Genomic DNA, 13,159 nt, shown 5'->3' with positions numbered 1-13,159 from the left:
TATTTCAATTGAAAAAGTTTACTTGGCAATTCCCTGATGGTCCAGTGGTTAGGACTCTAAGGTTTCACTGCCGAGGGTGCGGGTTCGATCCCTGGTTGGGGAACTAAGATCCTGCAAGTTGCACGACATGGCCAAAAAGTTTTTTTTTTAATTTAAAAAAAAGAAAAAGTTTACTTTATGACTGTTGCATAATATTCATTGGCTGGATTCAGTTATTGAGAAGGAGAAGATTTTCTAGTCATCTGTTATTCACCATAATTTTTAGGATAAAAGACATTAAATGTGAGTTTTTAAATCTTGTGCAGTAAACACAGTGGTTAGAGGAAATGTACAGAAAAACACATTAGAGAATTAAATTTCAGCCTCTATTATTTCTTTTTTTGTCTTGCAAATAATTTGTACTGGTGAAAATTATGTTAGAGCTAACATTTTCTGCCATATATTTTTGTTAACATATTCATTTTAGGCCTTTCTTAAGTTATCAAATGAAGCATGCTAACAAACAATACAGTATTTAAAAATTTTTTTTTATTGTGGTAAAAGTAAAACAACATTAAATTTAACATTTAACCATTTTTAAGTGTACAGTTCAGCAGTGTTAATACATTCACATTGTGTAACAAATCTCTATAACTTTTTCATCTTACAACATTAAAACTATAAACACTAAACACTAGTTTAGTAATATAGTATTTTTAATCAGTCTGTTTCTTTAGTTCATCAGCATCTTCAGTCTTTATATATGAATTATGTGTGAAGTTATTCATAATTTCATTTGTTCATACCTTAAGAATTCAGGTTATTACATTTCTGGTGCCATTCATGATTAAATCAAGTTTTATATACATAAATGTTTCTTATAGATGAAGTATAGAGGAAATGAAGTACATTCCCTCAATATTTCTAGAGGGAATTTCAAACAAATTTAATGAGCTGACTTTACTTGGCTGTCTATATTATCTTCATAACTTCTCAATTCATACAGACCTCTTTGTATGTTTCTAAAAGCTTTCATGTGAAAGCTCAAAATTTGATCATTTTATGAACATACGATTATATAAATAATTTTATGTCAGGATATTTGCTTAAAATGAGAATTTCTTTGAGGTGTTTTGTTTTTTGGCCGCACCCTGCGCATGTGGGATCTTAGTTCCCCGACCAGGAATCGAACCCGCGCCCCCTGCATTGGAAGCATGGAGTCTTAACCACTGGACTGCCAGGGACGTCCCAAGGTGTATTTTTAAAAATTAATTTTAAGATACTTTTTGTATGATTCAAGAGGTAAATTATACTGAGTTGCTTAAAGCAAATGTTAATGATTTAGGCTGCATTCGATACATTTTCTATCAATAGATTTGATATTTCAGTAAGTGTTCTACAGTTAAAGAAAAAGAGGGGCACATTAGGCTCAACATAAGTGCTTTTCTATTTTATCTATGTTGAATAAAGTTACTGAGACCAGGTTAATAGGTAGGTGAGAGAACTCCAGCCAGCACACATTTTACTTGGCCTCTTTTGTTTTTTACAAACATTTGAACATTTAGGCCTTTAAGCCAGACAAGCTCTCTCTAGTTTGCTATAAGCTCTATCTCTGCCAGTTGTATGAACCCATATATCATATAATTTTGTAGCTTCCTGGCCACTGAGCATTATTAAAATTTAAACTTCTGTTTTAGGGGTTGGTGATTTATATCCACTAATCTAGACCCAATTCTCTTTTAGTCTGTAAATTCAGTCTGATTCTCTTCCATTTTCTGAAATTATCCATGTTTGTGTCTTTGGAGCAAGCCCAATACAGGCTGAATAATGAACACTCTTCTGGAGTGTTGGGAACGGGAATGAAAAACAACAAAACAAACCATGAACAAAATGGTAGATTTGGAGACGTGGCTATCTGTTATATCCTCTATTTCTTGGCCACTCTGTATTATTAATTAAGAGTGTAAATAGCTTAATTTCACATATATGTGTATGTACATATACATATGTAGATATATATGTGTATACACACATTTAATTAATAGATTTAATTCTAACAGTGTCAGAGTTACAGAATAATTGAGCTAACAGTTCAGAAAGTTTTTGCATATAGCTCTCTCTCCACTGCCCATAGTTTCACTGATTATTACCATATTTCATTAGTGTGGTATATTTGTTACAATTAATGAACCAATATTGATACATTATTATTAACTAAAATCCGTAGTCTGCATTGAGTTCCATTCTTTGTATTGTACAGTTGAATGGGTTTTGAAAAATGCATAATGTCATGTTTCACCATTACTGTATCAGACAGAATAGTTTCACCACTCTGAAAGTTGCCTGTGCTTCACCTATCTATTCTTTCTCCCTTCCCACCAAACCCATTGGCTACTGATCTCTGTCTATAATTTTGCCTGTTTCAGAATGTTATATTCTGGGAATCATATGGTATGTAACCCTTTTAGACTGTTTCTTTGACTTAGCTATATGCAATTAAGATTCTTCTATGTCTTTTTTTGCAGCTTATGGCTCATTTATATAAAAAAATTCACTGTGTAATATTCCACTGTGTGGATGTACCGCAGTTTGTCCATTTACCTCAATTGAAGGACATCTTCTTGATTGCTAGTTTTTGGTGATTATGAATAATGCTTCTCTAAACATTCATGTGCGGGGTTTTTTATGGACTTAAGTTTTCAGTTCAACTGAGTCAATACCTAGGAGCATAATTGCTAGATGTTCACAGAAGACTGTGTTTGGATTTGTAAGAAACTGCCAACTGTCTTCTAAAGTGACTGTATGATTTTGCATTCCCACTAGCAGTTAGAGTTACTGTTGTTCCATATCCTTGTCAGCATTTGATATTGTCAGGTTTTGTTTTGGTTTTTTTTAGCCATACTAATAGATGGGTAACAGTATTTCATTGTTTTAATTTGCAGTTTCCTAATGACATATGAGGTTGAGCATCTTTTCAAATACTTATTTGCAATCTATATATCTTTTTGGGTGAGATATCTGTTCAATCTTTCATCCATTTTTAACTTGGTTTGTTGCTTTTCTTATTGTTCAGTTTTTAGTTTTTTTTTGTATATTTTGGATATCAATCCTTTATCAGATACGTGTTTTGCAATCACTTTCTCCTAGTCTGTAGCTTGTCTTTTCATTCTTGTAATATTTTCACAGAGCAGAGTTTTAAATTTTAATGAAGTCCAACTTAACAATTTTCTTTTTTTCCCTGAATAGTGCCTTTGGTGTTTTATCTAAAATCTCATTACCAAACACAAGATCATTAAGGTTTTTCGCATGTTATGCTCTAGAAGTTTTATGATTTTGCATTTACATTTAGGTCTGTTATCCATTTTGATTTTTTTTTTTTTTGGTGAAAGCTGTAAAGTCTTTGTCTAGGTGCATATTTTTGCATATGAATGTCCACTTGTTCCAGCATCATTTGTTGAAAAGACTATCTTTGCTCCATGTATTGCTTTTGCTCCTTTATCAAATATCAGTTGAGTGTATTTCTGGGGCTCTGTTTTTGAGCTCTCTGTTTTGTTTCATTGATCTAGTTGTCTATTCTTTCAGCAGTACCACACTGTCTTGATTACTGTATCTTTATAATAATTCTTTTTTTATATAAATTTATTTATTTTATTTATTTATTTTTGTCTGCACTGGGTCTTCATTGCTGCGTGTGGGCTTTCTCTAGTTGTGGCGAGTGGGGGCTACTCTTTGTTGCAGTGCACAGGCTTCTCATTGCAGTGGCTTCTCTTGTTGCGGAGCACAGGCTCTAGGTGCGTGGACTTCAGTAGTTGTGGCACACGGGCTCAGTAGTTGTGGCTTGCGGGCTCTAGAGCGCAGGCTCGGTAGTTGTGGCACACAGGCTTAGTTGTTCCATGGAATGTGGGATCTTCCCAGACCAGGGCTTGAACCTGTGTCCCCTGCATTGGCAGGCGGATTCTTAACCACTGCACCACCAGGGAAGCCCCCATCTTTATAATAATTCTTGAAGTCAGATAATGTGAGTCCTCCAAGTTTTTTCTTTTCCTTCAGTGTTGTGTTGACTGTTCTGGATCATTTGCCTCTCCAAACTTTAAAATCAGTTTGTTGATATCCACAAAATAACTTACGGGATTTTGATTGAGATTGCATTGAATCTGTAGATTAAACTGGGAAAAATTGACATCTTAGCAATAGCAAGACTTCCTGTCCATGAACATGGAATAGCTTGCTGTTTATTTATATCTTCTTTGATTTCTTTAATCAGAGTTTTGTAATTTTCCTCCTATAGATCTTGTACATTTTTAAAAGATTTATACCTAAATATTTCAGGTTTTTCTTTTTTTTTTTTTTTGGTTAATATTAATGATACTGTGTTTATAATTTCAAACTTGAACTGTTCATTGATGGTATATAAGAATGCAATTGACTTTTGTATATTAACCTTATGTCCTGCAACCTTATATAACTGCCTCTTTATTCCAGGAGTTTTATGGTCACTTCTTTCAGATTTTCTGAATAAAGCAATCATAAGCAAGCATGGCATCTGAGAATAGAGATAGATTTATGTCTTCCTTCCTAATCTGTATACCTTTTATTTCTTTTTCCTGCCTTGTTGCATTAGCAAGGGCTTCTAGTACGATGTAGGAAAGCAATGGTGAGAAGGTTCATCCTTGCCTTTTACCAGATCTGAGTGAGAAAGCTTCAAGTTTCTCACCATTAAGTATGAAGTTAGGTTTCTTATAGATACACTTTATCAAGTTAAAGAAGTTCCCTCTTTATTCCTGGTTTGCTGAGAGTTATTAATTATTGATTCAATTTTTAAAATAGGTATAGGACTATTCAGGTTATCTATTTCTTCTTGTGTGAGTTTTGGTAGTTTGTGTCCTTCAGGGAATTGGTCTGGTCCATCTAAGTCATCAAATTTGCAAGCATAGAGTTGTTCATATTACTTCTTAATTATCCTTTTAATGTCCATAGATCAGTAGTGATGGATCCCTCTTTTATTTCTAATATTAGTAATTTTTGTCATTTCTCTTTTTTGCTTGGTTATCTTGGATAGAAATTTATCAATTTTCAAAGAATCTTTGATCTTTTCAAAGAACCAGATTTTGTTTTATTTATTTTTTGTCTATTGATTTTGTCTTTAATTTCAATGATTTCTTTATCTAATTTTTATTTCTTTTCTCCTACTTGCTTTAGTTTTATGTTACTCATCTTTCTCTAGTTTCCTAAAGTTAAAGCTTAGATTATTGCTTTCAGATCTTTCTTTTTCCCTAATCTATGCATTCAGTGCTATGAATTTCCCTCTAAGCACTGCTTTTGCTGGATCCCACAAATTTTGTTAAGTTGAATGAAAATTTAATTCAAATTATTTTAAAATTTTTCTTGAGATTTCTTCTTTGACCCTTATGTTATGCAGAAATGTATTGTTAAAATCTCCAAGTATTTGGAGCTTTCCCATGTATCTTTCTTCTTTTTCTTTTTTACTTTTTATTTTATATTGGAGTAGAGTTGATTAACAATGTTGTGTTAGTTTCAGGTGAACAGCAAAGTGATTCAGTTATACATATAAATGTATCTGTTCTTTTTCAGGTTCTTTTTCCATTTAGTCTATTACAGAGTGTAGAGCAGAGTTCCCTGTGCTATAGAATAGGTCCTTGTAGGTTATCTGTTTTAAATATAGCACTGTGTACATGTCAATCCCAAACTTCCACTCTGTCCTTCCCCCACACCCTTACCCCATGGTAACAAGTTCATTCTCTAAGTCTGTGAGTCTGTTTCTGTTTTGTAAATAAGTTTTGTATCTCGTGTGTATATATATATATATATATAATTTTTTTTTTAGATTCCGCATATAAGCGATATCATATGATACTTGTCTTTCTCTGTCTGACTTACTTCACTTAGTATGATAATCTCCAGGTCCATCCATGTTGATGCAAATGGCATTATTTCATTCTTTTTTATGACTGAGTAATATTCCACTGTGTATATATACCTCATCTTCTTTATCCATTCCTCTGTCGATGGACATTTAAGTTGTTTCCATGTCTTGACTATTGTAAATAGTGCTGTAATGGGCATTGGGATGCATGTACCTTTCGAAGCATGTTTTTCTCCAGATATATGTCCAGGAGTGGGGTTGCTGGATCATATGATAGCTCTGTTTTTAGTTTCTTAAGGAACCTCCATAGCAGCTGCACCAATTTACATTTGCACCAACAGTGTAGGAGGGTTCCCTTTTCTCCACACCCTCTCCAGCATTTATTGTTTGTAGACTTTTTGATGATGGCCATTCTGACTGGTGTGAGGTTATACCTCATTGTACTTTTGATCTGCATTTCTCTAATAATTAGCGATGTTGAGCATCTTTTCATGTGCCTCTTGGCCATCGGTATGTCTTCTTTGGAGAAATGTCTGTTCAAGCCTTCTGCCCATTTTTTTATTGGGTTGTTTCTTTTTTGTGATATTGAGCTGCATGATCTGTTTGTAAATTTTGGAGATTAATCCTTTGTCAGTCACATCATTTGCAAATATTATCTCCCATTCTGTGGGTTGTCTTTGTGTTTTGTTTATGGCTTCCTTTGCTGTGTAAAAGCTTTTGAGTTTGATTAGGTTCCATTTGTTTATTTTTGTTTTTATTTCTCTTAGTAGGAGACAGATTGTAAAAGTTATTGCTGTGATTTATGTCAAAGAGTGTTCTGCCTATATTTTCCTCTAAGAGTTTTATAGTATCTGGTCTTACATCCATTTTGAGTTTATTTTTGTGTATAGTGTTAAATAATGTTCTAATTTCATGCTTTTACATGTAGTTGTCCAGTTTTCCTGGCACCATTTATTGAAGAGACTGTCTTTTCTCCATTGTACAGTTTTGCCTCCTTTGTCATAGATTAATTGACCATAGGTACATGGGTTTATTTCTGGGCTTTCTGTTCTGTTACATTGATCTATATTTCTGTTTTTGTGCCAGTACCATACTGTTTTGATTACTGTAGCTTTGTAGTATAGTCTGAAGTCAGGGAGCCTGATTCCTGCAGCTCTGTTTTTCTTTCTCAAATTTTCTTTGGCCTATTCAGCATCTTTCGTGTCTTCATACAGATTTTAAGATTTTTTTTCTAGTTATGTGAAAAATGTCACTGGTAATTTGATAGGGATTGCATTGAATCTGTAGATTGCCTTGGATAGTATAGTCATTTTGAAAATATTGATTCTTCCAATCCAAGAACATGGTATACCTTCCCATCTGTTTGTGTCATCTTCGATTTCTTTCATCAGTGTCTTATAGTTTTCACAGTACAGGTCTTTTGTCTTCTCCGGTAGGTTTATTCCTAGGTATTTTATTCTTTTTGATGCAATGGTAAATGGGATTGTTTCCTTAATTTCTCTTTCTGATCTTTCGTTGTTAGTGTATAGGAATGCAAAAGATTTCTGTGCATTAATTTTGTATCCTGCAGCTTTGCTAAATTCATTGATGAGCTCCGGTAGTTTTCTGGTAGCATCTTTAGGATTTTCTATGTATAATATCACATCATCTGCAGACAGTGACAGTTTTACTTCTTCTTTTCTAGTTTGGATTCCCTTTATTTCTTTTTCTTCTCTGATTGCCATGGCTAGGACTTCCAAAACTACGTTGAATAAAAGTGGCAACAGTCAGCATCCCTGTCTTGTTCCTGATCTTACAGGAAATGCTTTCAGCTTTTCACCCTTGAGTATGATGTTACCTGTAGGTTTGTCATATATGGCCTTTATTATGTTGAGGTATGCTCCCTCTGTGCCCACTTTCTGGAGAGTTTTTATCATAAATGGGTGTTGAGTTTTGTCAAAAGCTTTTTCTGTATCTATTGAGATGATTATATCGTTTTTATTCTTCAATTTGTTGATGCGGTGTATCACGCTGATTGATTTGTGGATATTGAAAAATCCTTGCATCCTTGGGATAAATCCCACTTGATCATAGTGTATGATCCTTTTAATGTGTTGTTGGATTTGGTTTGCTAGTATTTTGTTGAGGATTTTTCCGTCTATGTTCATTAGTGATATTGGCCTGTAATCTTCTTTCTTGGTGTTACCTTTGTCTGGTTTATGGCATCAGGGTGATGGTGGCCTCATGGAATGAGTTTGGGAGTGTTCCTTCCTCTGAGATTTTTTGGAATAGTTTCAGAAGGATAGGTGTTACCTCTTCTCTAAATGTTTGATAGAATTCGCCTGTGAAACCATCTGGTCCTGTATTGTATATTTGAAAGTTGCTAAGATTGTAGATCTTAAAAGTTTTCATCACGAGAAAAATTTTTTTTTGTTACTCTGTGAAGTGCTAAATGTAAAAACTAAACTTACTGTGGTAATCATTTCACAAAGTATACATATATCAAGTCATTGTGTTGTACATCTTAAAGTAATACCATATCAATGTCAATTATATCTCAGTAAAGTTGAAAAAAACTCAACTATATGTTAGTGATTTTCTTCCTGCTGGATATGTCATTTTCTGATAGAGAAAGCTGAAGTTTCTAAGTATAATAGTGTATTTGCCTGTCAGTATTTTTTTCTCCCAATTTTATTGAGATATAGTTGGCATAAAGCACACTGTATAAGTTTACGGTGTACAGCATAATTATTTGACTTATATACATCATGAAATGAGTATCACAGTAAGCTTAGTGAACAACATCTCCCGTAGATAACAAAATTACAGAAATTTAAAAAAATATTTTTCTTGCGATGAGAACTCAGGACTTACTCTCTTAACCACTTTAATGTATAACATACAGCAGTGTTAATTATATTTGTCTTGTATGTTATATCTTCAGTACTTATTTATCTTGTAACTGGAAGTTTGTAGTACCTTTTGACTGCCTTCATTCAAGTCCGTCTCCTCCCTGACACCTTACGTTATGTCATTGCTCTCTTCTTAAGTGCATTCGTGTTAAGGTTTGTTATCTTCAATTATTGTCAGGATGGATGTCAAGGAGCTCGCCCCTTTGTTTTGTTTTAGGAGCTTTATGGTTTCAGGTCTTGCGTTCAAGTCTTTAATCCATTTTGAGTTGATTTTTGTTTGTGGTGTAAGATAAGGGTCCAGTCGTTTTTTACATATGGTTGTCCAGTTTTCCTAGAACCATTTATTGAAGAGGCTATCCTATCTATATTGTATGTTTTTGGCTCCTCTGTCATAAATTAATTGACCATATGTATGCATGCGTTTATTTCTGGGCTCTCTATTCTGTTCCATTGATTTACGTGTCTGTTTTTATTCCAATACCATACAGTTTTGATTATTATAGCTTTGTAATATAGTTCGAAATCAGGAGGCATGATGCCTCTTCTTTCTCAAGATTGCTTTGACCATTCAGGGTTTTATGTGGTTCCATACAAGTTTTAGGATTGTTTGTTCTATTTTTGTGAAAAATGCCATTGGAATTTTGTTAGGGATTGCATTAAATCTGTAGATTGCTTTGGATAATATGAATGTGGTTTTTTTGTTGTTGTTTTTTTTAAAATATGGAATGCCTCATGAATTCATGTGTCATGCTTGAGCAGGGGCCATGCTAATATTCTCTGTATCATTCTAATTTTATTATATGTGCTGCCGAAGTGAGCATGAACATGGTTTAATTCAAGTTGTTCAGTTGACTTTGGACTGGAATTATTATAAATATATGTTTCAAACAATTCTTTTTGCTTATTTGCCTGAAAGAGTCCTGCAACATTTTTTTGAGTGTCGCATTTTGCAGTATTACAAGGCACTGAGTCTTTGCCCTTGCACTTTGAGCTGTGTCATACATTATTGGATTAGTTTCTTTTCTGCGGTCACAAGCTTTGTGGCAAAAGGCCAAGAGTCTGTATTTGAGCTCTGAGGAAACTCTGTCATCATAGATCCAGCTGAGGTTACCAGGATAGTAAACATTGTCATGAGACTCATTCCTGGTAGAATACTGATCTTGCTCTTAGGTATACCCAGCATTTTGATTTATGAATTTTTTGAGTTAAATACCTATGAGGTAATTGCTATGATATAAGGTAGTATGAATGGCCTAGCCTTAAAATTTTAATATTGCCTGGAATTTACAACATGTATGAGTTATAAAATCATTGTAGGGAATTCCCTGGTGGTCCAGTGGTTAAGAGTCTGTGCTCTCACTGACAAGGGCCCAGGTTGGAACCCTGGTCAGGGTAAAAAGATCCCGCATGCTGCGCCGCACAGCCAAAAAAAAACCAAAAAACATTGTAAAAGTATATTCTGATTGTATACCTTCCTTTTTGTATTAGTTTATTTTACTTCAGTCGCTGTGAAAATCTGAAAAACTATATAAATTAGTTAGGCATCCTTGCAATATTTTAAACGTACTTTATAAACTTTTATAGTTTTTATTTAAGAAGTCTATTTGTAGAAGTACTTTAACATGTACAGTTGATCCTCATTGTTTACAGATTCTGTATATGTGAAGTCACCTGCTTGTTAAAACTTATTTATAAACCTAAAATATACTTACAGTGATTTTATGATCGTTTGTGGACATATGCAGAGAAGTGAAAATTTTGAGTGCCCTGACACACGTTTCCAGATGAGGTCAAACAAGACAGTGCTCTGCCTTTTTGTTTCAGCTCTCATTCTGTAAACAAGTGTCCTTTTCATGATCTATGTAGTGCCACTTTTTTTTAGGTGTTTTTTGCTTTTTGTTAGTGATTTTGCAATGAAAATTGGCCCTTGAAGACATTTTTCCAATGAAGACATACAGATGGACAAGAGGCACATGAAAAGATGCTTAACACCACTAATTATTAGAGAAATTCAAATCGAAAGAGCATTGAGGTACTACCTCACACTGGTCAGAATGGCCATCATTAAAAAGTCTACAAATAACAAATGCTGGAGAGGATGTGGAGAAAAGGGAACCCTCCTACACTGTTGGTGGGAATGTAAATTGGTGCACCCACTATGGAAAACAGTATGAAGGTTCTTTGAAAAAGTCAAAATAGAATTGCCGTATGATCCAGGAATCCCAATCCTGGGCACATATCCAGAGAAAACTCTAATTTTGAAAAGATACATGTATCCCAATGTTCATAGCTGCACTATTCACAATAGCCAAGACGTGGAAACAACCTAAATGTCCATTGACAGATGAACGGATGAAGAAGATGTGGTACATATATACAATGGAATAGTACTCAGCCATAAAAAAGAATGAAATAATGTCATTTGCAGCAACATGGATGCAATAGAGATTATCATACTAAGTGAAGTAAGTCAGAAAGAGAAAGACAAATACCATGTGATAATCACTTATATGTGGAGTCTGAAATATGACACAGATGAATTTATTTACAAAACAGAAACACACTCACAGACATAGAAAACAAACTTATGGTTACCAAAGGGGAAAGGGGGAGGGGAGGGATAAAATTAGGAGTTTGGGATTAGTAGATACACACTACTATATAAAAAATAGGTAAACAACAAGGGCCTACTGTTATATCCCAGGAAACTGTATTCAATATTGTGTGCCAGAATGGAAAAGAATATATATATATTTAAAATGGAATCACTTTGCTGTATACTAGAAACTAGCACAACATTGTAAATCAAGTATACTTCAATTAAAAAAAAATTGTGCACAAGCATAGTGTTGAAATTCTGTCTGATGTTTCTAAGTGCAAGAAGGTTGTGATGTGCCTTACAGAGAAAAATACATGTGTTAGGTGAGCTTTGTTAAGGCATGAGTCATAGTGCTGTTGGATGTGAATTCATTATTAACAAATTAACAGAATATTAAATAAAGTGTCTTTAAACAAAAAGTCACATAAAACAAGATTATGTATTGATGGATTGACAAAAATGTTGTGACCAGAGACTCACAGGAACCTAACTCTGTATTTCCCTCAGGAACAGTGATTCACAGTTCACTAATTCAGTGTTCGTGTTGACTTTATAGAACATTACTGCAAATAATGAGAGGCTATCATACTTAATTTTTAAATTAAGTGTTTATTTATATCTAGCAGTTAGGTAATTTTTAAAGTATGTGATTATTTGAAACCAGATGATTAATGAATTTTGTGTAGTTGAGAAGAGGAAGGACATGTAGACGCAAGTCCTGAGACCTAGAGAAGTAAGAAGTATGTTTAGTTAGCATTGCTGCCTGGCAGAGGTGAAGTACTTGGATTTTTACTTAGGCTTCATGCATATCAGTGAAAACTAAATCATGTCAACAGTTTCCTTCCAACTGAAGGAGTCTTCCATTCTGTAGGGACAGACCAAGAAAAATAAAGGGTCAGATGACTGAAAATACTTGCCCTTCTTACCATTCATGGGTAGGGAATAACCATTAAAGGGGGAAGAGAGCAAGCATCATTACTTCTACGTTGTTAATGACAACACAGAGTTGTATATAGTGAGAAGCACTATTGCGTAATTAATTTTTTTGCCTTCTTTGCACTTGATACACTCCAAGGTCATGGTACATATTTTTAAACAGCAAAACACTATAAAGCTAATGTCCTCAGTGGCCCACTATACTAATGTTAGTGATATGACTCTGGCCCATGACACATAGACTTGCAGTAGACAATATTATACTGAAGAAACTCATGGAAAATGAATTGATCAGCTTGTTCATTTAATCAAAAAGTTTATTTTATTCAAAAGTACATTCACGTGGTTAAGAAGCAAAAAAAATATATACTGACAGTTCTAATAATGAAAAATAAATGAGCCCTGTCCTACCTCTCCCATCCCCATTCTTACTGCTGAAGAACATTCTCTTTTAACTCTTAAATATTCCTTTTGTTATTTACCTCCATATTATTAAATAATATACCTAGTGTAGCTATTTCTTGATTTATCAATTGTAGAACATATTTATCTCCTGCCATAAATTCATACCTGATCCTTGGTCCTTTTAGCCTTTTAGTATAGTTTTAGCACTATCTTGTCTTTCAACTTTGGTAAATTATCTGTATTCTCTGATAATTTATTTTCCTCTATTTTCTCTCTCTTCAATATATTTTGTTAGAAACTGACACTCCTGGATTGATCTTCTATGTCTCTTTTCTTTCATGTTTTTCTTCTCTTTTTCCGACTTTATTATTTTCTATTTCCTCTAGAGTCATTTTGTGTGTGTGTGTTTCTATCTTTCTGTTTGTGTCCCTCTTTCCTTGGAGGCTTTCTCTATATATCAATATT

General features: G+C 33.9%; 1 protein-coding gene and 1 non-coding gene across 4 annotated transcripts in view; one reads left to right on the top strand and one right to left on the bottom strand.

Annotated features, from left to right (window-relative positions):
* Positions 1-13,159, top strand: part of FNIP1 (folliculin interacting protein 1) — a 121,862-nt gene that overhangs the window by 80,808 nt on the left and 27,895 nt on the right. The gene's annotated exons all lie outside the window — the stretch shown is intronic.
* LOC133091560 (U6 spliceosomal RNA) lies at positions 9,469-9,575 on the bottom strand. The gene has a single exon (XR_009700904.1). It is a non-coding gene; the product is annotated as a U6 spliceosomal RNA (small nuclear RNA).

Source organism: Eubalaena glacialis, chromosome 4 (genome assembly GCF_028564815.1).
Source record: "Eubalaena glacialis isolate mEubGla1 chromosome 4, mEubGla1.1.hap2.+ XY, whole genome shotgun sequence".
NCBI lineage: Eukaryota > Metazoa > Chordata > Mammalia > Artiodactyla > Balaenidae > Eubalaena > Eubalaena glacialis.
Note: the sequence above shows the minus strand (reverse complement) of the source record. Positions and strands in the feature narration are given on the sequence as shown.